The 22,083-nt window shown below is 40.3% G+C and overlaps 1 protein-coding gene and 1 long non-coding RNA gene across 6 annotated transcripts in view; one reads left to right on the forward strand and one right to left on the reverse strand.

Annotated features, from left to right (window-relative positions):
* Positions 1–10,957, forward strand: part of LOC142873403 (uncharacterized) — a 75,421-nt gene extending 64,464 nt beyond the window's left edge. The window contains exon 3 of the long non-coding RNA XR_012921462.1: positions 10,871–10,957. This is a non-coding gene — a long non-coding RNA (uncharacterized LOC142873403). The remainder of the gene's footprint in view (positions 1–10,870) is intronic.
* Positions 1–22,083, reverse strand: part of GRIP1 (glutamate receptor interacting protein 1) — a 617,604-nt gene that overhangs the window by 298,292 nt on the left and 297,229 nt on the right. The window lies entirely within an intron of this gene.

The raw sequence follows: 22,083 nt of genomic DNA on the forward strand, positions 1-22,083 counted from the left end.
TAGTTTATGAGCCATGAGTTAATTTTCTCACACTGCTTTACAATTTTCTAAGGCAGCAGGTCCAGCAATTTCTTCAAGTGAATAAAGATCAAACTACTACATGCACAAGTCAGTAATCCGAATAACCTTAAGCCACAACACTGTGGAATATGTGAAATTATCACTGTATAGGTTGGGCTAAATACCTTGACTTTATGACCTTCAATTACTTTCCTTATCTATAAAATAGAAGCGACCGCCCTTTACCCTTGAAAGAATGTAGGGAATATCTCCAAAAAAAAAACCCCTTTATTTCTTGTTTTGCCAATTCTAGTGCAGGCTGCACGAGAATCCAAGGTGGCTGCACTCCACGTGATAACTGTGACCCAAGCCGTGTCAACCTAGTGGTACCACCACCCCCACATGTGGCTTCCGGGTCAACACAGAGAGAGAAAAAGAGAGCTAAAGAGTGGCATGCTGGCACTGAAATGCCTGGCCAAGCAGCATCACCACAATACTTACTCAGAGATCATTGTCTAGATCCAGTAACTGGTCCCACCCAACTGCAAGAGAACCACAAAATATGGGGGAGCCTCAGGAAATGCCATGAGCAGTAACTGTCTCTCCCACAGGCAATGGTGCCCAAATTGTTAGAAACCAACTAACTATAATATCATGAACTATCTTAGGGCATATTCCTCAGCTTCGCTACTCTAAAACTGTAGCGTCCAACATATCAGCATGATTTGTGTTCCTGTTTTTCAACCTGTGATCTGGGGGCATGAACAATAAATTTTTAAAAGCTTAAGCACCTATTTATAATTGATCTGACCTCCATCAACTAATGAAGCAGCCTGTCATGGAGCTGTAATGTTTTATGTCCACGGAGGCCCCAAAGTATATTGCAATCCTATATAGAAATTACACTCTGTTGAGCAGGGTATTTTTAGCACAGTTCTCAAAGCATCACTGAGCTGGAAGAATTGGAAGCAGTAAAGTTAGCCACTATCTTCATTTTGTCCATTAAACAAGATCAGCTGGATCCTAAAATGAAGTGACACCAGTTATCAGAAGCAAAAGCAAACTTCCTCAAGAGACCTGACGTGCCCTTCAGGAGATTTGCCGGTAGCCTTGGCATTTGGGATTAGTTAAACACATACAGTACGTAGTTCGGTTCACTGTCCAAACCATTTATATCATAATAGCACAAAATATAAAATCTCTCTTTCTAAAGACTATAAAAATAAAGATTTCTCGAAGGCACAGCTCAAACCTCTCAACATTCATATGTTCCATTTGGATTTTAAAGTCAAGATGAGATGGTTCTGTGTGTGCCATGTGTGCACGTGTGTATGGTGGGTATCAAGAGAAAGCACACATTCACTCCTAATGGCATGGCAGAATGGAGTATTGATTCAGAACTTTCAGTTTCCTGTTATAGGGTTATAGATTTGCACACTTTGCCACGTAATTTGCAATGCCTCGATGACTTAGGTGGGAGTAGATATCCCTGCCTCATTGACTTCGGCCAATGGACCCTAGCATAAGTGACACAAAGACAGTTCTGGGGTGAGGCCTTGAGAGACATCATGTGTTTTGGCTCAGTCCTCTTGCTCTTCTGCCATCTGCCAGAGTATGAATTGGGTAGCTGCCAGCTGCAGACTGAGAGACCCATGAAGCAGAGCTGAACCCAACCTGCATGTGAGGCAAAGCTGCCCCAGCCGTCCCACAGACCCAGGAGTGAGAAACGCCAACAGAGGTAGTTGTAAGTACTGAGATTTGGGGGTTGTTCATTATGCTGTGTTAATGGTGCAAACCTAACAGATACAAAAGGGAAAAAACACAGAAATACCTTTTTTTCTTTTATTTTTTTCCAAAACTACTATAAATTCTCCATTCTTCAAACACAAAGCCTCTTGAAAGAAGGTAGAAAAAGAGTAGAAATACCATGGGAATTAAGGATGGTAGGCCAGGTACAGTGGCTCACACCTGTAATCCTAGCACTCTGGGAGGCTGAGACTGGAGGATCCTTTGAGGTCAGGAGGTCAAGACCAGTGTAAACAAGAGCAAGATCCCACCTCTACTAAAAATAGGTAAAATTTGCCAGGCTTGGTGGTGTGCACCTGTAGTGCCAGCTACTTGGAAGGCTGAGGCAGAAGAGTTGCTTGAGACTCCATGAGTTTGAGGTTGCAGTGAGCTACGATGATGCCAGTGCACTCTGCCCAGGGTGACAGAGCAAGACTGTCTCACACACACACAAAAAAAGGGATAGTAGACCTATGAGATAAAATGTAGAAGCTGAAACAGATGAAATGGGTATAGAAACATGCATGCAAATTCTGAGGACCTGCAGATGTTCTCAGAGAAGGCTGGGAAATTCTATGCAAAGAGAAGGGTTTCAGTTTGCCCAAAAACAAGGGCAAGCAAGAACCACTAATGGCCAACAAACATATGAAAAAATGCTCATCATCTCTAATCATCAGGGCAATGCAAATCAAAACCACTTAACTCCAGTGAGAATGGCTTTTATCAAAAAGTCCCAAAACATTTATCAAAAAGTCCCCAAACAATAAATGTTAGCGTGGATGCGGAGAGGTAGGAACACTCACATACTGCTGGTGGGACTGCAAACTAATACAACCTTTGTGGAAAGTAATATGGAGATACCTCAAAGAGCTAAAAATAGAAATACCATTTGATCCAGCAATCCCATTACTGGGCATCTACCCAAAGGAAAAAAAGACATTCTATAAAAAAGACATCTGCACTAGAATGTTTACAGCAGCACAATTCACAATTGCAAAGATGTGGAAACAACCCAAGTGCCCATCAATACATGAGTGGATTAATAAAATGTGGTATATGTATACCATGGAGTACTGCTCAGCCACAAAAACAATGGTGATCTAGCACCTCTTGTATTATCCTGGATAGAGCTGGAGCCCATTCTACTAAGTGAAGTATCCCAAGAATGGAAAAACAAGCACCACATGTACTCACCAGCTAATTGGTATTAACCGATCAACACTTCTATGCACATGTAGTAATAACATTCATCTGGTGTCAGGCAGGTGAGGGGGAGGTGGGGATGGGTATGTTCACACCTAATGAGTGTGGTGGGCCCTGGCTGGGGGATGGACAAGCTCTGAGTCTGAAGCTCTGAGTCTGGTGGGGGAAAGGCAGTATATGTAACCTAAACATCTGTATCCCCATTATATGCTGAAAAAATATATATTTTTACAGTGCTGTCCTTAATGATGCTAAATCTTGACCTAAGTTAAGTCCCTGAATTTAGAAAGGTTGACTAGGACTTACAGATATTGATAATATGTCATAGAAAAGACCAGGCACCAGAAAGAGAAAAACACCACAACAGAGACACTGCCAAAGGCAAAAGATCCACCTTGAGGGCTGACGTGTTACAAAAATGAAATGGAGAAAGATAATTCAGATCTTAATGTAGTTCATAGCCTATAATCTTCGAAAATGACCTTATGCTACTTTTTAATTTTTAGCATTAGGTTCAGTTATGAGTGACAGATAATCCAGATTAATAGTGGCTTAAACACAGGAGGATTTCTTCTTGCTTATGAAAGAGTCTAGAGTCTCAAAATTTAGAGGCAATAAGTGCAGGGTTGGAATGGCCCATCACAATGCCACAGGCCCAGGGTCTCTGTTGTTGCTCCACAGTTCTTGGCACATAGTTCTCCACCCATCTCCTATGAGCTCCAAGACAGCTTCCTGATATCCAGCCATCACATGCTTACTCATGAAGCAAGATAGAGTAGAATATGAAGACCATGCCTTTCTGTGAAAGGGCACTTCCCAATCAATGTCATATTTTAGTTTACGCCTTATTAGTCAGAACTTAGATTCGCAGGTACCTTTAAAGGTATATGCCCAGGTGAAAAACTGGGGGTTCTTACTAAAGCAGAAGGGAAGAATGGCTATAAGAGACCAGTAGCCTCTGCCACAACACTTATTGTGTAGAGCGTAACATATAGACAAACAAAAAACCCGTATGTTACAATCTCAACAGCCTGCCCCAAATCACTATGGTAAGCCAAGACAAGAAATTTATAGAAATAAAACAATGGTAATTTATTTTGAGATCTAAATAAAACACTAACAAAATTAACCCATAGAATCCCAGCATACATAAAACTAGGGTGACATCTCTACATCCCTTCCTTCCTTCTTTCATTGGCACTGATTAAACGTCCAGTAATCACTAACATCCAAAATATCTTACCAGTCAAATCTAAAAGGGATTGTGGGTTAACTGGGTTAAGAGAGCTTTCTTCAGACAAAACATGCTGATCTTGATTGTTAGCATGAATGGTCTAAAGTTGATGAAAAGAGGCACATAATTATCCTTTGCTTTCTGATATTTAACTTTAGGTTTTTCGTTAACAGTAAGAAAATTCACATTGAATTGATCTTTTTGCTACATATATAACATTTGTTTTGAATGTGCATTAGTATCTGCATAGATTATATGCAGGTTTTTCCAATAAAAATATATGGCATATTTGTAATGAAAACAGAAAGATAAATAGTGAGCACACAGTGAACAGTTGCTACATGCCAGGCACCAGGTATCATGCTGGGCATCTAACATCACTTATTTCATTTAACTCCTTTTTTCAAAATAAACCTAGAAGAAGGGACTATTATATCTTCCAATTTATAGAACAGAAACTTGAAATGGGTAAGTAATTTCCTCAGGGTCACATGCTACTCAATGATGGAAGGTAAAACCAGGATACAAATTTAAGTTTCTCTGATTGCACTGCTTTATTGCAGCACATATCAATATCTTAAGGAAAATTGCATGCATCTGGAAGATAACTAGATACTTATGCATTTGCCCTTATTTTTATACCTCCTCTTTGTCTTATCATCCTCTTCTAGTTAAAGAAATAGTCAGAAAATTGTGCTTCTAATTCATCACAAAACCAGTGTACAGCAGACTGATATATATATATATATATATATACACACACACACACCACATTTTCTTAATCCACTCATGATTTGATGGGGACTTAGGTTGATTTCACAATTGTGAATTGTGCTATGATAAGTATTTGAGTGTAGGTGTCTTTTTGATAAAAATGACTTCTTTTCCTTTGGGTAGATATTACCCAGTAGTGTGACTGCTGGGTTGAATGGTAAGTCTATATTTATTTCTTTGAGGAATCTCCATATAGTTTTCCACAGAAGTTGTACTAGTTTCCAGTCCCACCAACAGTATATAAGGGTTCCTTTCTCTCTGCATCCTGGCTAGAATCTGCTGTTCTGGGACTTTTTGATAAAAGTCATTCTCATAGGAGTTAGGTGATATCACATTGTGGTTTTGATTTGCATTTCCTTGGGTCAGAGACATTGAACATTTTTTCATGCATTTCTTGGCCATTAGTCTATCTTCTTTTGAAAAATTTCTGATCATGTCTTTTGCCCATATGATAGTACACTGATAATAGCCACTGGATAGTCGAGAAATGACTGAATGAACTATGAAATTATTTCACTCATTAGTAGCTCTATTTTTAATCTACTTTCCAATGCATTTGTACCACACTAATAGTTTTTATTTTATAACACTTAAAAAGTACAAACATTTCCCAGCATCATACATAATTCCACCACTCTGAGTTACTATTATAAAATATTATCTATCACTAATGGCTAGTAGTGGCTTTAGAATGCTACAAATTGTTTCATAAACAGCATAATTGCAAATGTCTTAATATTTGAATTATGTGTATGTAGCTTACTGAAACATTCTAGGGGCAGGAGCAATGATTGGAAAATGCATTGTTTATTGCTTAAGGTCATATTTACAATTTCTGTTTCTAACTTAAAGATCAATAGCAATCTCCTGAGTTTATAAGAGTTAGAATTATCTGTCCAGAAAAAGCTCAAATTTCAAACACATAGGTGAAAAACACATCCTTTTCTTAAAAGTACGTTGCCCAAAGACACAAATTGTTCATCTAAAATATGCTTGTTCTTAGCCACAAACCCAGAGCCAACTGGATTCTCATCTAAAACTAAGATGCTAGGTGGGTCATCTATAGGAAGAATTTATCTCCGACATGCTGTTTCTTGTACCCATTGTATACAGGAGGGAAGTTCCCAGAGTACCACACTGAGCTGACATGCAGTGAAAGGGACCATTAATTTCAAATTTGAAAAAAAAAATTATGTTGTATATAACTCCCTCTACCCTTCTCTTTCTATGTGCCTTCAACTGCCCTACCTATCACTGAAAATTTAATGGCATTATATCAAAATAGAATATTCTACACTCTTGGGAAGAAAAGACACTAAGCAAGTGTGGAAGGCATGATTGTTAACATTAAAGTCATTTATATCCTTGTTGGCTAAATAACAAAGGGAGACTGTAAGCCTACTCTTTTGGCTTTGGAGTCAGAAAGAGCCCATGAAGTCTTCTAGACACACATATTTATTCTTAGGGAGATCCAATTAAGATATTTTTCTCTCCTGGTGGATTTCATTATTTTAAGGAGAAGCACTGGACTGGCAAAGAAGGAAAAAAAAGAGGTTTCATGGATTAAGACAAAACAAAATGAAATAAAATAGAAAAAGGTCTTTGTTATAGATGGCATTTAAAAAGATTAAAAATGAGAATCACTTTCAGACTATCATTAAGCCAGTATTACAACACACTAGACTGAGAAGAAATATTAAATTATTCGTATCATAAAAATGATCTTTGCATATGGCATTTCCACGTCTTAAATTAAGTTTTAGGGATTGTGGGATGAAGGTGCTATAGCTGCATAAGATCCTGTGCACTGTTCTGGACCGAAGAATTTACTGTTAAGTAATCTGTTGTCTAGTTATCCAGTTAGATCTGTTTATGACCATTTATAAAATATCTGCCTCATTGAATCATTGGAATTACAGATTTAAATATGGTGGGAAAATGACTACTTGTTACCTGAAAATCCATTTGAATGAACAAACATTGATAGAGAACTACATAGTGTCAAATACTGTGGCAGACAAAAAGGAGATTAAGTCATAATAAAGAAACAAACAAAAAAGCATGGGGGTTGCATGACAATGTGCAATGTGGCACTTAATGTCACTAAACTGTAAACTGAAAATGGTTATTAAAATAGTAAATTTTATGTCACGTATATTTTATCACAAAGAGATCTTGAGAGAATTCTTCATGGCCAAGTGGATCAAATGGACCATTAGGGGCGAATAACTGAGGCAAGGCCTATTTGGATTAGTGCATGAAATGTGTGGAGGACCTACCTTCTAAGTTTTCAAGTATATTTGTACCAGATTTTAGGTTTATAAGAAAATAGCATTAATTTAAAAAACTGAGAAATGTAATGTTGATGACAATCAAACATTCTTTTAAACTGGCACCCAAAGTATCGTATCCCAATGGCCCTCTATCAAATACAGTTGATGTTTGAACAGCACGGGGGTTTGAACTGTATGGGTCAACTCATACGCAGATTTTTTTCCAATAAAAATCACACCTGCCTCTACTGCCTCCCCTTCCGCCTCCTCCATCTCTGACACAGCAAGACCTGCTCCTCCTCTTCCTCTTCTCCACAGCCTACTCAACACGAAGATGATGAGGATGAAGATCTTTATGATGATGATCTGCTTCCACTTAATGAATAATAAATACATTTTCTCATCCTTATGATTTTCTTAATAATACTTTCTTTGCTCTAGCTTACTTTATTGTAAGAATACAGTATATAATACACATTACATACCAAATGTGTGTTAATCACTGTTAATGTTATCAGTAAGGCTTCTGGTCAACAGTAGGCTGTTAGTAGTTAAGTTTTTGTGCAGCCAAGAGTTATATGCAGATTTTTGACTGTGCAGGGGTTGGTGCTCCTAATCCATACATTGTTCCAGGGTCAACTGTAATTTAAAACGCTAAGGTAACATGAAAATGATACTTAAAAAAATAGAAGATTTCATGATTCAGAAAAGTCATTAAAGATTGAGCTGGGCCTAAATTTTATCATGATGAAGAGTAATTGTGTTACCAACAGGAAAAAATTGCAGCTTTTTTGTATTTTTTTTCTTTAGAGACAGGGTCTCTCTACGTTTTCTAGGCTGGACTCAAACTCCTGGGCTCAAGCAATACTCCTGCCTCAGTCTCTCGAGTATGTGAGATTATAGGTATGTGCACTACTGTGCTTGGATCTGATTATCTAGATACTGAATAAGTAAGTGTTTACTGTGGAAAAGCAACATAATGCAGACATGGGGGAGACCTGCTGCTTATACTTGTCTTTTATACATTGTCAGTTATGGAATAGACTGTGACTTAGTGAACCAATATCCCCTTGTTCCTTCTTCCATAACATAGAACACTGATTTTTCAGAGAGATATATTCAGCTGATAAACTATATATTTTTCACATGACTAAATTCTAGCTAATAAGATGTGAGTGGATGCTTTTGGATGAGACTTCTGCAGAAATCTTCTTAAAGCAGAGGGCTGATTTAGCTGGGATGTGGCTCTTTTCCTTGCCTTTCTTGCTCCCTGGAACTTAGATGAGATGGCTGCAGCTCAGGCAGCTGTTTTGGGGCCTCAGGCAACAACCACATGGTAGGGATGTCCAGGCAGGAAAAATGGAAGGCTCTGGGGTCCCATTGGAAACTGTGGCATCACTGTATGTGGACTACCAACCTCTAAAATTGTCATCACAGGAGAAAAATAATCAACTAATTTTTTAAAGCTGTTTATCTTTGGGTCTTTATAACTAACAACTGTATACAATTTCTAACCCACCTATCAGGTAAAACAGGAATAAAATGGATATGACATCCCACTGAAGTAAGAGAGCCCTCTTCAAATTTTAACCAAAATGTCTTGTAGCATTTTAACCTCATTGCATAATACATGAAAGTTTTATTCCAAGGGAAATCAAAGGAGAGAGTAGCTCCTTCAGTGACATCTCAGAGGTAAGTGTGCCGAAAGCCACGACGCCATCACTGCAGGGTATCATTCTAAACACGGATGCTTATTGCTTTTTGCCAGGAGAGAGGTGGTTTTCTACATAAGCTGCAACTAGGAGAGGCACAAAGAATAAGCGTGGCCCGCACAGCAAAAGCAGCAGGAATCAAAGTTGCTTGCTTTGTAAATCCTGAGATCTGAACGGTATATATGTGAGGCTCTCAGAGGTCTAGTATAATAAAATTCCTATTTTAATTACAGCAGCATACTTAAAGTGCTATCATTAAGGTTGTGTCAGCAATTACTTTTTTACAACCTTATTTCCAAGAGAATAATAAAAGTGTGTTTGGCACTGATACCTTGGGCTGAAAGTGGGCATTCAGCTCTCCATCTGCATGCTCTTTCCTTGCTTCTGACAAACTGGAAGAGAACCGACACTGTGCTTCCTTGAAATTGTGAAGGAGAAAATTTTAAATGAACAGACCTCCAAATTGCTCTGCCTTTGATTGTCTGAAATTCAGGTCTGTGAACTGTCAGGGGCGATCACCGCTGTCATGTTTCAGGATGAGAAATGTGGTTTCTAGGGTAACAACAGCTCAGCTCGGAATGATTAGTGCTTAAAAATTAAAATCACCTCCCTGAACTGTACTTTAAAGAAGGAAACGAGAGTCAAGATGTAGAAGTATTTATTTTCTTGGTACACAGATCTATTATGGAATGATTCGTGAGGAATAAAATAAGCGAGAGATTTAAAGAAAGAATAGACTTAGATCAGTGTGAGAAGAAAACAATGTCAGAAACAAAACTCCCCATAGACCAGTGGAAATAAACATCTAAGTTTTATGGGTGGTAGAAAGAGTATTATAAAAGTACAGCAAAAAGGCAACATTAAAGAGATTCATTATGAGAAAGAAGTATCAGTGGAAGAATTGAGGTTTAAAGAAGAGTAAAAAATCAGTTTACAAGAGTGATTTTATATTAAAGGCTGCATATTATCTCAAATCTCAATAATAAGAAGAAGTATAATTAATATAATAATTAAAATTTATTGAGCATTCACTGAGGATGGGTCTTTCGATAATATTTTTACATATATGAACTCATTTAACACTAATGACAATCCTGCGAGGAAGGTACTTTTATTATTCCCATTTCACAGGTGGGAAAACTTTGTCCTCGGAGCAGCCAGGGGCAGTGAGAAGTGGAGCCCCCTTGGTTTTTGTCAACACTATTTAAAGGAGCGTGATAGCCCTGGGTCGTGAGCAGATCTATTAAATAGTAAGCTCTACCACAACAGACTTCTGTGGTCTTACGAAAGAAGGATAAACAGGTTGTAAGATACTCACACAGAAAGTGAAAATGATGTTTGTCATGTTGAAGTAAATGATAATAAGAATTTTCTGAGGCACAGAAAAAGCATTGCAAAGGAGAAAGAAGAATTCTGGAGTAAAGAAAAGTTACAGGAACAAAGTCACTAAAAGAGACTGTGAAGTCAATAATAAACACTCCCAGTAGCCTGGTGACTGGTGGCAGGGGAGCCCGGCAGGATAACAAGCTCACGGTCTGGACATAAATTTCTGACTTGCTCCATATTGCCCGGAGTCATTCTAAGACGCCTTTATGACAAAAGGGAAAATCTGATCAAACTTGGTAGGAAGATAAAAAAAAATTTTAATGGCAGCAGGAGGAGAAAAAAAAGAAAAAAGAAGAATAGAGGTGACAAGAGAGGAGAAAACCTGAGAACAAAAGTGTCAGGAAGGCGAGAGTAAGGTGTCAGGGGAAAGACCATCAAGAAGTTGTCTCAGAAAATAGGCCAAACAAGGAGGGCAATCGATCACAAGCAGCGAAATTTCCAAATACAAAAGCTGCCATTACTAAGACAAATCTTTTCATGATCCTGTTTCTTATCATTTTCAGTGTGACTCCAGCCCCGAGGGAGTATGCTTCAACATTAAACTGTAACTGCGGGCTCCCCTCTCCACCACCCCCTGCCGGGGAAGAACCGATGGTCCTTAGGGTATCACAGGGTTGGACAAGAGGAGGAATCCTGAGACACAGATGGGATGCAGCATCCAGGAAAAGAACAGGGAAGGTGACACAGACAGTTGACCCTTGAATGCAGGGGTTAGGGGGATGGAACCCCCACACAGTCAAAAATCCACGTACAGCTTTTGACTCTCCAAAAACTCAGCTACTCATAGTCTACTGTGGACCGGAAGCCTCACCGACAATATAAACAGTTGATTAACACGTATTTTGTATGTTGTATGTATATCTTACAATAAAGGAAGCTAGCAACAGTCTCCAACTAGCACCAAGGACCGGTTTTATGGAACAAAGTGTTTTCCGTGGACCGGGGTGGGGTGGGGTGGGGTGTCGTGGGGGGGAGGAGGGTGACGCAGAGCTCAGGTGATGCAAAGCCTGGTTCCTAACAGGCCACAGACCAGTACCAGGCTGTGGCCCGGGGGTTGGGAGCTGCAGAGCTAGAGAAAAGAAAATGTTATTTAAAATCATAAGTAAAAGCAAATATATTTACTATTAGTTAAGTGGAAGTGCATCATGTTGAAGGTCTTCATCCTCATCATCTTCACATTGAGGAGGCGAAGGAGGAGGAGGAGGGGTTGGTTTTGCTGGTGGTACAGGCGGGGGAAACCATGTATAAGTGGATCCACGCAATACAAACCCATGTTGTTCAAGAGTCAACTGTATTTTAAATATTTGAATTGATGCCCATCTACTGCTAAAAGTCCTTGGGAAAAAAGTTCTATCAAAATCTTAAAGAGATGCTGGGAAAAAATTTTGCCCTGTAAGTTGGTATCATAAAGATACATTGCAACTAGATAAGATTCATTATGGCATTTTTCTGGAGAAGAAATCTTCTAACTCAATATACATCCATGCTTGCTTTGCAAGCTTTTTTTTTTTTTTTTTAAATTGCGTTAAAACATATCCTAACCTTCACTGGGCTATGTAAACTGACAACTATTCATCAGGGATTTTTAAATACGGCTGCAAAGTGGCAAAGAGGACTCATGTTTGAGGAGTCGGGCATGACCACGTGTGTACCTGGGTGGGTTAAATAAAGCATGGGCTCAACACGGGTCAGTGTCCTCCCCCTGGATACAAGGAGGTTACTGTGCCATCACCCTCCGCTGCACAAGAGCCTTGTTTGCTTAGGTTGCAGTTCCCTGTGACCGACTGCCTTTTGTCTTTCTAGGTCTTGCAAATTGTCCTCTATTTCATCTCTAGTGATTCCCAGGATACTCTCTATCCCTTTCACATACTCACCTCCCCAAATCACCTCATCACCCTCATCTCTCTAGTGTTACAGCACAACTTCTATTCTTGTCCTACTCCCTTCAACTCACTCTCCCTTTGAGAGTATTTTTAAAAGTTAACAAGATTGCCACATCTCTTTGCTCTATATTGGACCTGTTTCTTGACCCTTTTCTTTTGTCCATTTCTTCCACAAATATTTAATAATTGCCCACCACGTATGTGCCAGCTGCCATGTTAAGGATTCAGGATATGACAGGAAGATGGCAGACTGATGTCATCCCTCATGAAGGTTAGATTCTAGTTGAGAAGGCAGACATTAAACATTAGCTAAGGCAGCTGTGATAATGCACTAACAAGGGACGGGTGGGGTGCAAAGGGCGCATCTACCAACAGGAGCTTGCCAGACGAAGGGCATCAGGAAGGCTTCATGTGGGAGAAAACGTAGGAGAAGGGAAGGGAAGTGAAGGAATTCACGTCTGGTGCCCAGGCCCCCTCGGCTGGAGAGAAGGCCTCAAGGCAGAGAAGCACCGGTGTCTGAGGATTGGGGGAGGTGAAGAAGGGGTTGGAATGGGAGACCCTGGTACGTTTTGTAAAGGTTTCATGTCTCATTCCAAGACTGATGGGAAACCAGTGGAGGATTTTAAGCAGGAAAAAGAGGGAAGGTCCACTCTGTTTTAAGGAAGAGCATTCCTGTGACATGAAGAAGATGGGTCCAAAGGAGCAGGAGGGGAGAGAGGAAGATGATCTAGCGGGCCCCAGCGACAGTCCAGGGGAGAGACAGTGGGAGCGTGCTAGCGTGCTGGCATTCGGAGGAGGGGAAGTGGGTGGGAACAAGAGATTTTAACGTGGCGAACGAAGGCGGCCAACCATGCCCCTTGATGTTCTCTTTGTGTGGTGACATCAATGTGCACATCTGTGCCTGGATGAAGTTCACCCTCCCAAGTTGCCTCTCCACTTGTGCTAGAAACCCTCCCTCCCCAATTCCTCCTTTACACACTCAGTGTCCTTATTTGATCCTTGACCAGAAGAACCTTAGATATTTGACATGATTAGTAAGTCAGTAGGTTTTCCAGTGATTGTAAACGCTGGGTCTAAAATTTTCTTTGGTCATGATAAAATTCTGGATTAAAAGGATTGCATTATTGAAGTCATCAAAGAAGTATACCTTGTGTACTGAAAGTCCTGCCAACAGAACTGAGAGAGTAGGTATTTATTATTATTAATATCTACTGAGTACGTGTAAATATGGCAGGTATTCTATTAATAGTTTGGTGATCTCACTTATACATCAGAGTTGCTGTGAGGTGGATCCTCACAGCATAATGATATATCACCATTTTACAGATGAGGAAACAAGGGTTAGAAAAGCAAAGTGATTTGCGCAAAGGTACAACAAGTGTGTGGTGGAGCCAGCAGTCTGACTCTGCAACTGACTGACTGATTTGCTAAGGTAACACACATCTCATAAGAAGCAGCTTTTCTTCTGTGAAGGAATCTTTGTCCCCAACCCCACGCACCAATTAAAGGCATTACCGAGACTTCCCACAGTCTCAGTGATAGCTGCATTTGTCAAACTGACCATTGAGATGATCATAACTTGACTACATCCCTATCTTTGTTCTCTTCTCCTAGAGCCCTAGAGAGGGGGCCAATAATAATAATCCTCTATTCAATCCACTCTCTCCAGCCACAAACCTAGCCTACTTTCAGGTTGTGGGACTCAGGCAAGAGAAATTAAAGGAACAATACTGGGGGAGCATTGTTTCTTAAGGAAAAGTCAGCGTCAAGCTAATCTTGCTATCGTCTGCTGAGGCTCCGTCCTCCCCATTTCCTCACATGTGAATTCTAGGCAATGGATTAGGAAGCCGAATCTCTCCCCCACTATCCAACCCAGTATGGCTAGGACTGTATTCTCCTGTTGTCAGCCCTCCCTTGCAGACTGGAGTCTTGCCATTTTCAGCTAGGCTCTTCTGACAGTTGCCCCTGATGGGAACTGAGCCTCAGATCCTGCCACACCAAGAAGCCTGGTGGTGGGGTGTGGTCAGGCAGTCAGAGGTCCTTGTTGCTATGCCATGTCTGTTAGATCCTAATGTTGAATAGACATCTCTTTGTTGCCAAAATAACCGATTTCGTGTTCTGTCTGGCCTTCCTATTCCCACCTGCACCCTATAATGGAAAAAGATCTAATCCCAGGTCAAGCCTCCCTCAGCTGGTTGTAGCCCTCTGCGTTTAACTGGGTCTGGCTCAGCCCTGTCAGTGCCCACGAGGCGAAAGTGACACAAATGTCAGTGTCGGCCTCCAGTAGGGGGTCTTGACTTCAACAAAGGGATGTTAGGACTGCAGTCACTCCAGTTTCTCTCCCAGAATCTGAACTGTGGCCAGCAATAGTTTCTGGCTCCTGGCCCAGGCCACACAGAAGGGTTGAAACTTGAGTTCTAATGCCAAGAGTGCTTTTAACTCATTAAAGATGTTGGAAAAAAACCCACTTAGCCTTCTGTTGATTTATCCTATTAGAAGAATATAGGGCCCAACCATAGGGAGGTAACTGAAGACTGTTTTCAGAATCGAAGTTATATCTGTAAGACCAGTTAATATTTATTTATTATATATAATATTTATTATTCCAGACAACCATGCTAAATGCCTTGGATAATCATCTCATTTAATCCTCACAACAATGCCTGAGTAGTTATTGTGATGATTTAAATGTTATATTTGAGAAAAATTAGGCTTAGAGAGAGGAAGTAAGTAAGATCCCAGAGCAGGGACACGAGGGAGCTAGGAGACAACCCAAGGCCTCCTTCTCAACCTTCACGTTTTCTCTCAGAACAGCCAGATGCATATGTGCTATGCACACATATGTGTTAAATGTATGCAAATATAATTTTCAAACTTAGAAATGCAACTAAAGAAAAAAAGTTCAATTTGTCCAAGCCTGCTCAGATCTATGAGGAAGGGGTTGGCTGTAAAGAACAACAGAAAAAAAAGCTCCTGTCTCTTTCACAAGTGTTCCCAGGTCTCTTTTTCCAAAGAAGATGCAACATCTATCCCTACTAATAAAAGAGAATTTATTCTGAATCAATTTATCCTCTCAGGTGCATTTTGTGTAGTGTATCTATCAATAATGAAAATTTGCTGGGAGTTCTTAAGAGTACTTAAAAACTCTTTATTTCAGAGCATTGTCTCCAGGGCCCATCCATAAAAATAACTCTCCAATTATGCTGTGTGTTCTCTTTACTTATTATCTACCTCCTGTTTTAAAAATCAAATATCCAAAATAGATAAAACAACTATCTGTAAAAAAAAAAAAATTAACCAACTCACAGGCAAAATGTGAGGAGAAAGTAAAGTCGGCACACAGAAAGTGAACTCGCCACAGTGAAGGAAGAGAGCCACACCCACAGGGTCCGGGGCTAGACCAGCACCGTCCGATGGAAATACGACGTGCGCCACCTAAGTAATTTTAAATGATCTGTAGTCACATTTAAAAAGATGTAAGAAAACAAGTGAAATTAATTTTACTAACATTTTATTTAACCCAACATATTAAAAATTCCCATTTCCACATGTAATCAACCTAAAAGTTATTTAATAATAAGATATTTTGTATTTGGGGAGTGCTAAGACTTGGAATCTGGCGTGTATTTTGCACTTACAGCACATCTTAATTTGGACGGCCACATTTTTTAAGTGCTCTACAGCCACCCAAAGCCAGTGGCTATGTTAGCACAGCACTAGAGCATCACAGATCTGTGAATATTCTTCAAGTTTCTAGAACATCATGGCTTCCCATCTTCAAAAAACAGCCAGCTCTTTCTTCATCCTTTTCTTTGCCTGGCACTTTTCAGTGTTTCCCATCCTCTCTACCAATTCTTCACACTAGAGAAAAGAATGTTCTGTCAACAGATCATAATACTGAAGTGTAGAATGATACACCATTATACCTTTTCTTCTCTGCTTTATACGGTATCTAGGTTATTTCCTTGCCTTGTTTTATTTCATTTTCATACCTCTTCCCTTTGATTTATAAGGCTGCCAAATTTTCAAAGGTTTACTACTGAAAACTCCATAAAGAGTTTCCTCTGTGAGGTCTGGTCTGTCTTTCTGACATTAACTGTTCTGCTCTGTTTGCATTTTTACTGGAAGCCTCAACTCATCTTTTCTTTCAAAGAAACTGGGATATTTGTTACAAATGAATTACTGGTAACACAGTTTCCTTAGGAAAAACAGAAAGAGAGAGAGAGAGAGAGAGAGAGAGAGAGAGAGAGAGAGAGAGAGAGAGAGAGAGAGAGAAACTGATACCAGACAGAAACGTTTGCTTATAATCGTAAAGGAAACAGTGTAAGTTGCCAAAAGGAGCTACACTACCCAAAAGGGCGTCCCAACAAGACAACCATCCTCTGGAAGTAGAATGTATTATTACAGAAAGGTGGTTAGAAAGTCAAGTAAAAACAACCACAGCATTTTCAGGATCATCCTGCAGAAAGGTTAATTGGAAAGGAAGTACTGAACAGATTTACACTATTTGGACGAGAAGGATCTGTGGCCATGTCTGGTGTATCACACTGTACACATTTACTCAGAAAAATGTCAAAAAAATTGCATTGTAAAGTTGCTTCAAGTGAGAGATAGAATGGGAAACACAAAACAGTAACATTTGAGGAAATGGCTGCTATTTCCCCAGATGATAATATGAAGTGGCACGCTGAGAGAAGAAAAGGGCAAAGGAAACATGATGAGGCAATAAAAAATAAAGAGAGAATGTCAGTCAAATTTATTATCTATATTTTGACAATTAAAAATCATAGTCCAGGAGCAGTGGCTCACGCCTGTAATCTTAGCACTTTGGGAGGCAGAGGTGGGAGGATCACTTGAGGCCAGGAATTCAAGACCAGCCCCAGCAAGAGTGAGATCCTGTCTCTATGAAAGATAGAAAACCTAGCCAGGCATAGTGGTGCACACCTGTAGTCCCAGCTACTTGGGAGGCTGAGGCAGGAGGATCGCTTAAGCTCAGGAATTTGAGGTTGTAGTGAGCTATGATGGCGCCACTGCACTCTAACCCAGGTGAGAGAGCAAGACCTTGTCTCAAAATAAATAAATACAGGTGGCGCAGTGGCTCATGCCTGTAATCCTAGCTCTCTGGGAGGCCGAGGGGGGCGGATCCTTTGAGCTCAGGAGTTCGAAACCAACCTGAGTAAGAGCGAGACCCTGTCTCTACTATAAATAGAAAGAAATTAATTGGCCAACTAATATATATAGAAAAAATTAGCCGGGCATGGTGGCGCATACCTGTAGTCCCAGCTACTCGGGAGGCTGAGGCAGAAGGATTGCTTGAGCCCAAGAGTTTGAGGTTGCTGTGAGCCAGGCTGACGCCACGGCACTCACTCTAGCCTGGGCAACAAAGTGAGACTCTGTCTCAGAAAAATAAATAAATACATAAATAAATAAATAAATAAAATAATAAAAGTTAATTGAAGGCATTTAATGAGTAGCAAAAGTGGGAGGTAAAATAGTCAATGTAAGAATTAAATTCATATTGAAAAAAGAACAGTATATATGTCTCTGTCATCAGAATAGTTAACATACAGATGATAAAGAAACTTTTCAATGGGCCACAGTACCAGCAGCCTTTTCTGATTGGACTTTGCAAATAAATAGGCCAGTAAGAGATGTCTACTTCTCAAGGGAAACAAGTAGCTCTCAAAGCCTCATTGTCACAATGACAATAGACACAAAAAAGAAATGAATAAGAGAACCATTCTGAAGCTAGAATGCAAGGACTGCATTTATTCACCTAATATACACCCCAGGGCTTAGTATAATACCTGGCATGTAGAAGGTACTCATTAAATATTTGTTGAAAAGGCTTTTGGGGAACAGCTCCAGCTCAGGCTACTGGTAGGCATATGTCTATCTCCCAATTAACTGGGGTAGAAAAAATATGGAGAATCACTGGTCTAGTGGCAACTTCCCCAAAAGTGGAAGGGGTAAGTCTGGGTGGCAGCAAGAGTGAGTCTTGCTATTATCTGAGCTGGTGGAGTGACCAAGGGCACTTTATTATGAATCCCAAACAGAGTAGGAATAATGAGAAGGAACGCTGTCAGAAGCCATGGCCCACCTGATTCAATTAGACCCTTAGATCAGGGGCCAGAGACTAGGAAGAAGTCAACACGGCAGCCAGAGTAGAACAGAGACCATACTCTCCATGGGGCAAACTGAGTAAATGATTTCCATAGTGTTAAGTAGGCTTTTTAGGGGTCATGCACTTGACCTATTCTGCAGTATCTTGGATGCTGTACACCTCCCCTCCCCCCAAAGTATGGGATAACAAGGAGGAGAAAGAAAGTTAACATTAAGGCCGGGCGTGGTGGCTCACGCCTGTAATCCTAGCACTCTGGGAGTCCGAGGTGGGTGGATTGCTCCAGGTCAGGAGTTCAAAACCAGCCTGAGCATGAGTGAGACCTCGTCTCTACTATAAATAGAAAGAAATTAATTGGCCAACTAATATATATAGAAAAAATTAGCCAGGCATGGTGGCACATGCCTATAGTCCCAGCTACTCGGGAGGCTGAGGCAGAAGGATTGTTTGGACCCAGGAGTTTGAGGTTGCTGTGAGCTAGGCTGACGCCATGGCACTCACTCTAGCCTGGGCAACAAAGTGAGACTCTGTCTCAAAAAAAAAAAAAAAAAGAAAAGAAAGAAAGAAAGTTAACATTATGCAATAAAACCAGACAGAGCTACTGGTGGTAAAATTATTGTGTCAATAAATTATTCAATCTTCTATAAAAATCATCAGTTCCAATGGATTACCGCAAGGGTCACAGCTATGGAAAGACTAAAATCTTTGTAGAGGACCTTTTCTCCATGACATGTTTAAGAGGAAGGAGACAAATTCTCATTGACAGTAGTTTCTCCACCTTCCACTCAAAACTACATACCCTATAGCTGTACAGAATTCCTTTTTCTTACCTATGGTAATAGCTATTTCTTTTGCAGGTTCCTTCTGTCCTTTTTCATTGCTTCCTACATCATAATTAAAATATTATCTTCATCCATGAGCATCCTCTCTAAGGAGCCACCTAGCTCTCATTCTTCCAGGGCATGGCAATGGAAAGTTACCAAAGCAAGCAGCATAATAAATTAATCAACAAATGAATATATACATAAATGTATTAAATACCAAAGATATTAAACACTACCTAAAACTAATCGCATTTATAATCCCCTTTCCTCTTCATTCCTCACGAGTACCTTTGTCAAGAGTCCTCTATTCCTAAAAGAAAAGGTCCATTCCTGTAGGAATAGCCTTTCCCTCTCCTTAATACCTTCTCTAGTAATTACCTTCTTTCTGCAATTCCCAGCCTACCCCTAGTTGGGTACGGACACTTGAGAGAAAATAAAAAGCACAGTGCCCCGTTCCTCTTACACAGATACTTTGCTGAGTTTCTGGTTCCTCTTGCTCCAGGACTTCTCAGCTGTATTGCAGCTGTCTTGTCTGTCTTCCTGTGTTTAGGTCCTCCTGTGCATTCTGACCTCTAAGATCTGTTTGAATGAGAGTCCCTGATTGTGAAGCAGTCTTCTCTGGACTGTTCAACGCATTGCAGACCTCCAGCTCCATGTTAACCCTTCATTGCCAGGTCCCCCAGAGGCCTGGCCCATCAGGCTCTGCATCGCCTGTCTCTGCATGTTAGCCCAGCCACTGGCGTTGCAGCCTCTGCGCTTCATTCTGGGTGTACAACCCAGCACCATCCAGCCTCTGATACTACCCAAAGGTTATTTTTCTTCATCCTTTGAGTAACTCATCTATCATAATTTAGTTTTATACACAGAAATTGTACCCAATTATATTATAGACAGTTCTATTAATACTGCTGACATTTACTAAATGCATAGTATTGCATGGCTATGTTATGTTTCACCAGCAGGAAATTTAATGAATTGGGCTTCTGGTTTTAACAGTCATTCTGGTCCTATAAAAGGCAAAACTAGGAGGCATTGCATTGCAGGGCCCACTTTGATGTCAGGAACAAAACATTTCATGCATCAACTGACGGCTATAAATGAAAGGCTCTCTCCACCACATGAGGTCTGCAGATAGCAACCCACATCAACACTTTTATTGCTCCTTGGTGACAAAACTGCCAAATTACCTCTATAGGAAGTCAGACTACAACATATATAAATTACTCAGTAAAAAGGATCTCAGCTTTACAGAATCAGTATTCAGGCATGGTCGGTAAAACCCTGCAGAAAATATACAAATGACTTATAGATAATTCATACAGAGAACAGAAAGACCTCAATGCTTTGGCCAAGACTGTAGATGGATCAAAGCAAAGAGAGACAAGTTACATAGTAACTTAGGAATCATACAGAGTAAATAATAAGGAAGAACAGGCTGATCAATACACATAGTCATTCATTCAACATTTACTCTCTGCCTGGTAGGTCCCAGATATTGCACTGGGAGTTCTAAAAATAAAAAAGATAATGTTTTTCTTCTTAAGCAGTTCACATCTCAGTGGATAAAACAAATGCATGAATAAAAGATTGCAATAGATGGTAAGTGCTGTAGTAGAATGGCGCAGAGCACTTTACAGGGCAGAGAGAAAGGACCAACTTCATGGAGCAAGAGGAAGTACCCTTTGAGTAACAGCATAAAAAGAAGTAGGACTTGACACGCAGAGAGAGAGGGACAGGGACATTTCAAAGTGTAAGAGAAGGCTGGAAACACCAAAGGAAAGAGGTATAGATAAAAAGTGCACTGAAAAAAGACTTTTTAAAAGCAGGACACAGAGGCATCCCAGAAGCCACTAGAGGAGAGGCATTCAGTGATCAGAGTGTAGTCCACAGGGTCACAAGTGGCAGAGCTCGGTCAGTGAAGTACAAGGCCCCACCTTCCAACAGCACCCAATCAGAGAGGGCTGGTACTTTGGCTGCTGGGGAGTATACTGAGAGCTAAAAGTTGAAAAGGGATAAGCTTATTGGCTTGAAGTTAGTTCTCAAAGATATGAGCTTAGGATATTTCACAAATAAACATCATTTGAAGGACCAGTCCAGTCATAACAAAAGGCGAGTTCTGCACTGGCAGGATTTGCCGCCTGTCACATCTATTGAATACAAAAATAGAGAAGAGGGAAGGAACTAGATCAGAAGTCTTGTTGCATGAAAAATAAAATAAAGCTGCTGAACTTACTGAGAAAAGAAGTCAGAAGAGGAAATCTGTGTAAAGAGATAAAAGAAAAATGTAGAAATGGAAGAGCATCCGAAGAATCACTTACTTCCATTACTTCTTCCTGGATACACTGGGTATTTTATGGCCTTTGCTACTGAAAATGAGGTTCTCAGACCAGCAGCACTGACATCCGCTGGATGCTGGTTAGGAATGTAGAATCTTAGGCTACACTTCAGACCTACTGAGTCAGGATCTTCATTAAGATCCTGGATCTTCAATCGTTCATTAAGATCGTGGTATGAATCACATGCACACGATGAGAAGCACTGTTTTACAGAACTGGGGGAAATGCCCGTGCTACAAAAATAAAAGCAAGGAAGCTGTTGCTAAGGCACTGTGTAGGGACACACCCTTCTCCACCTTTGGTACCCTCTTGTTGCTCTCTCACTTGAAATCCTGCTGCTGCCAGATGCTTCCCCGAATGCCTCAGAACACCTATATTACCTACATGCCTACATCACCGTGACTGAGCTTAATTAGGTACTAAGAAGAAAAGAATATGATTATCTCATTTAAAAAACACTTTCTGCACCTTAGAGAAAGGCTGATTGGATTAACATTCCCAGCAAGCACTGACATTTTAAAGGAATTTGTTAATCCAAATGGATTTCTAATT

The sequence above is a fragment of the Microcebus murinus genome, chromosome 10 (assembly GCF_040939455.1).
Source record: "Microcebus murinus isolate Inina chromosome 10, M.murinus_Inina_mat1.0, whole genome shotgun sequence".
NCBI lineage: Eukaryota > Metazoa > Chordata > Mammalia > Primates > Cheirogaleidae > Microcebus > Microcebus murinus.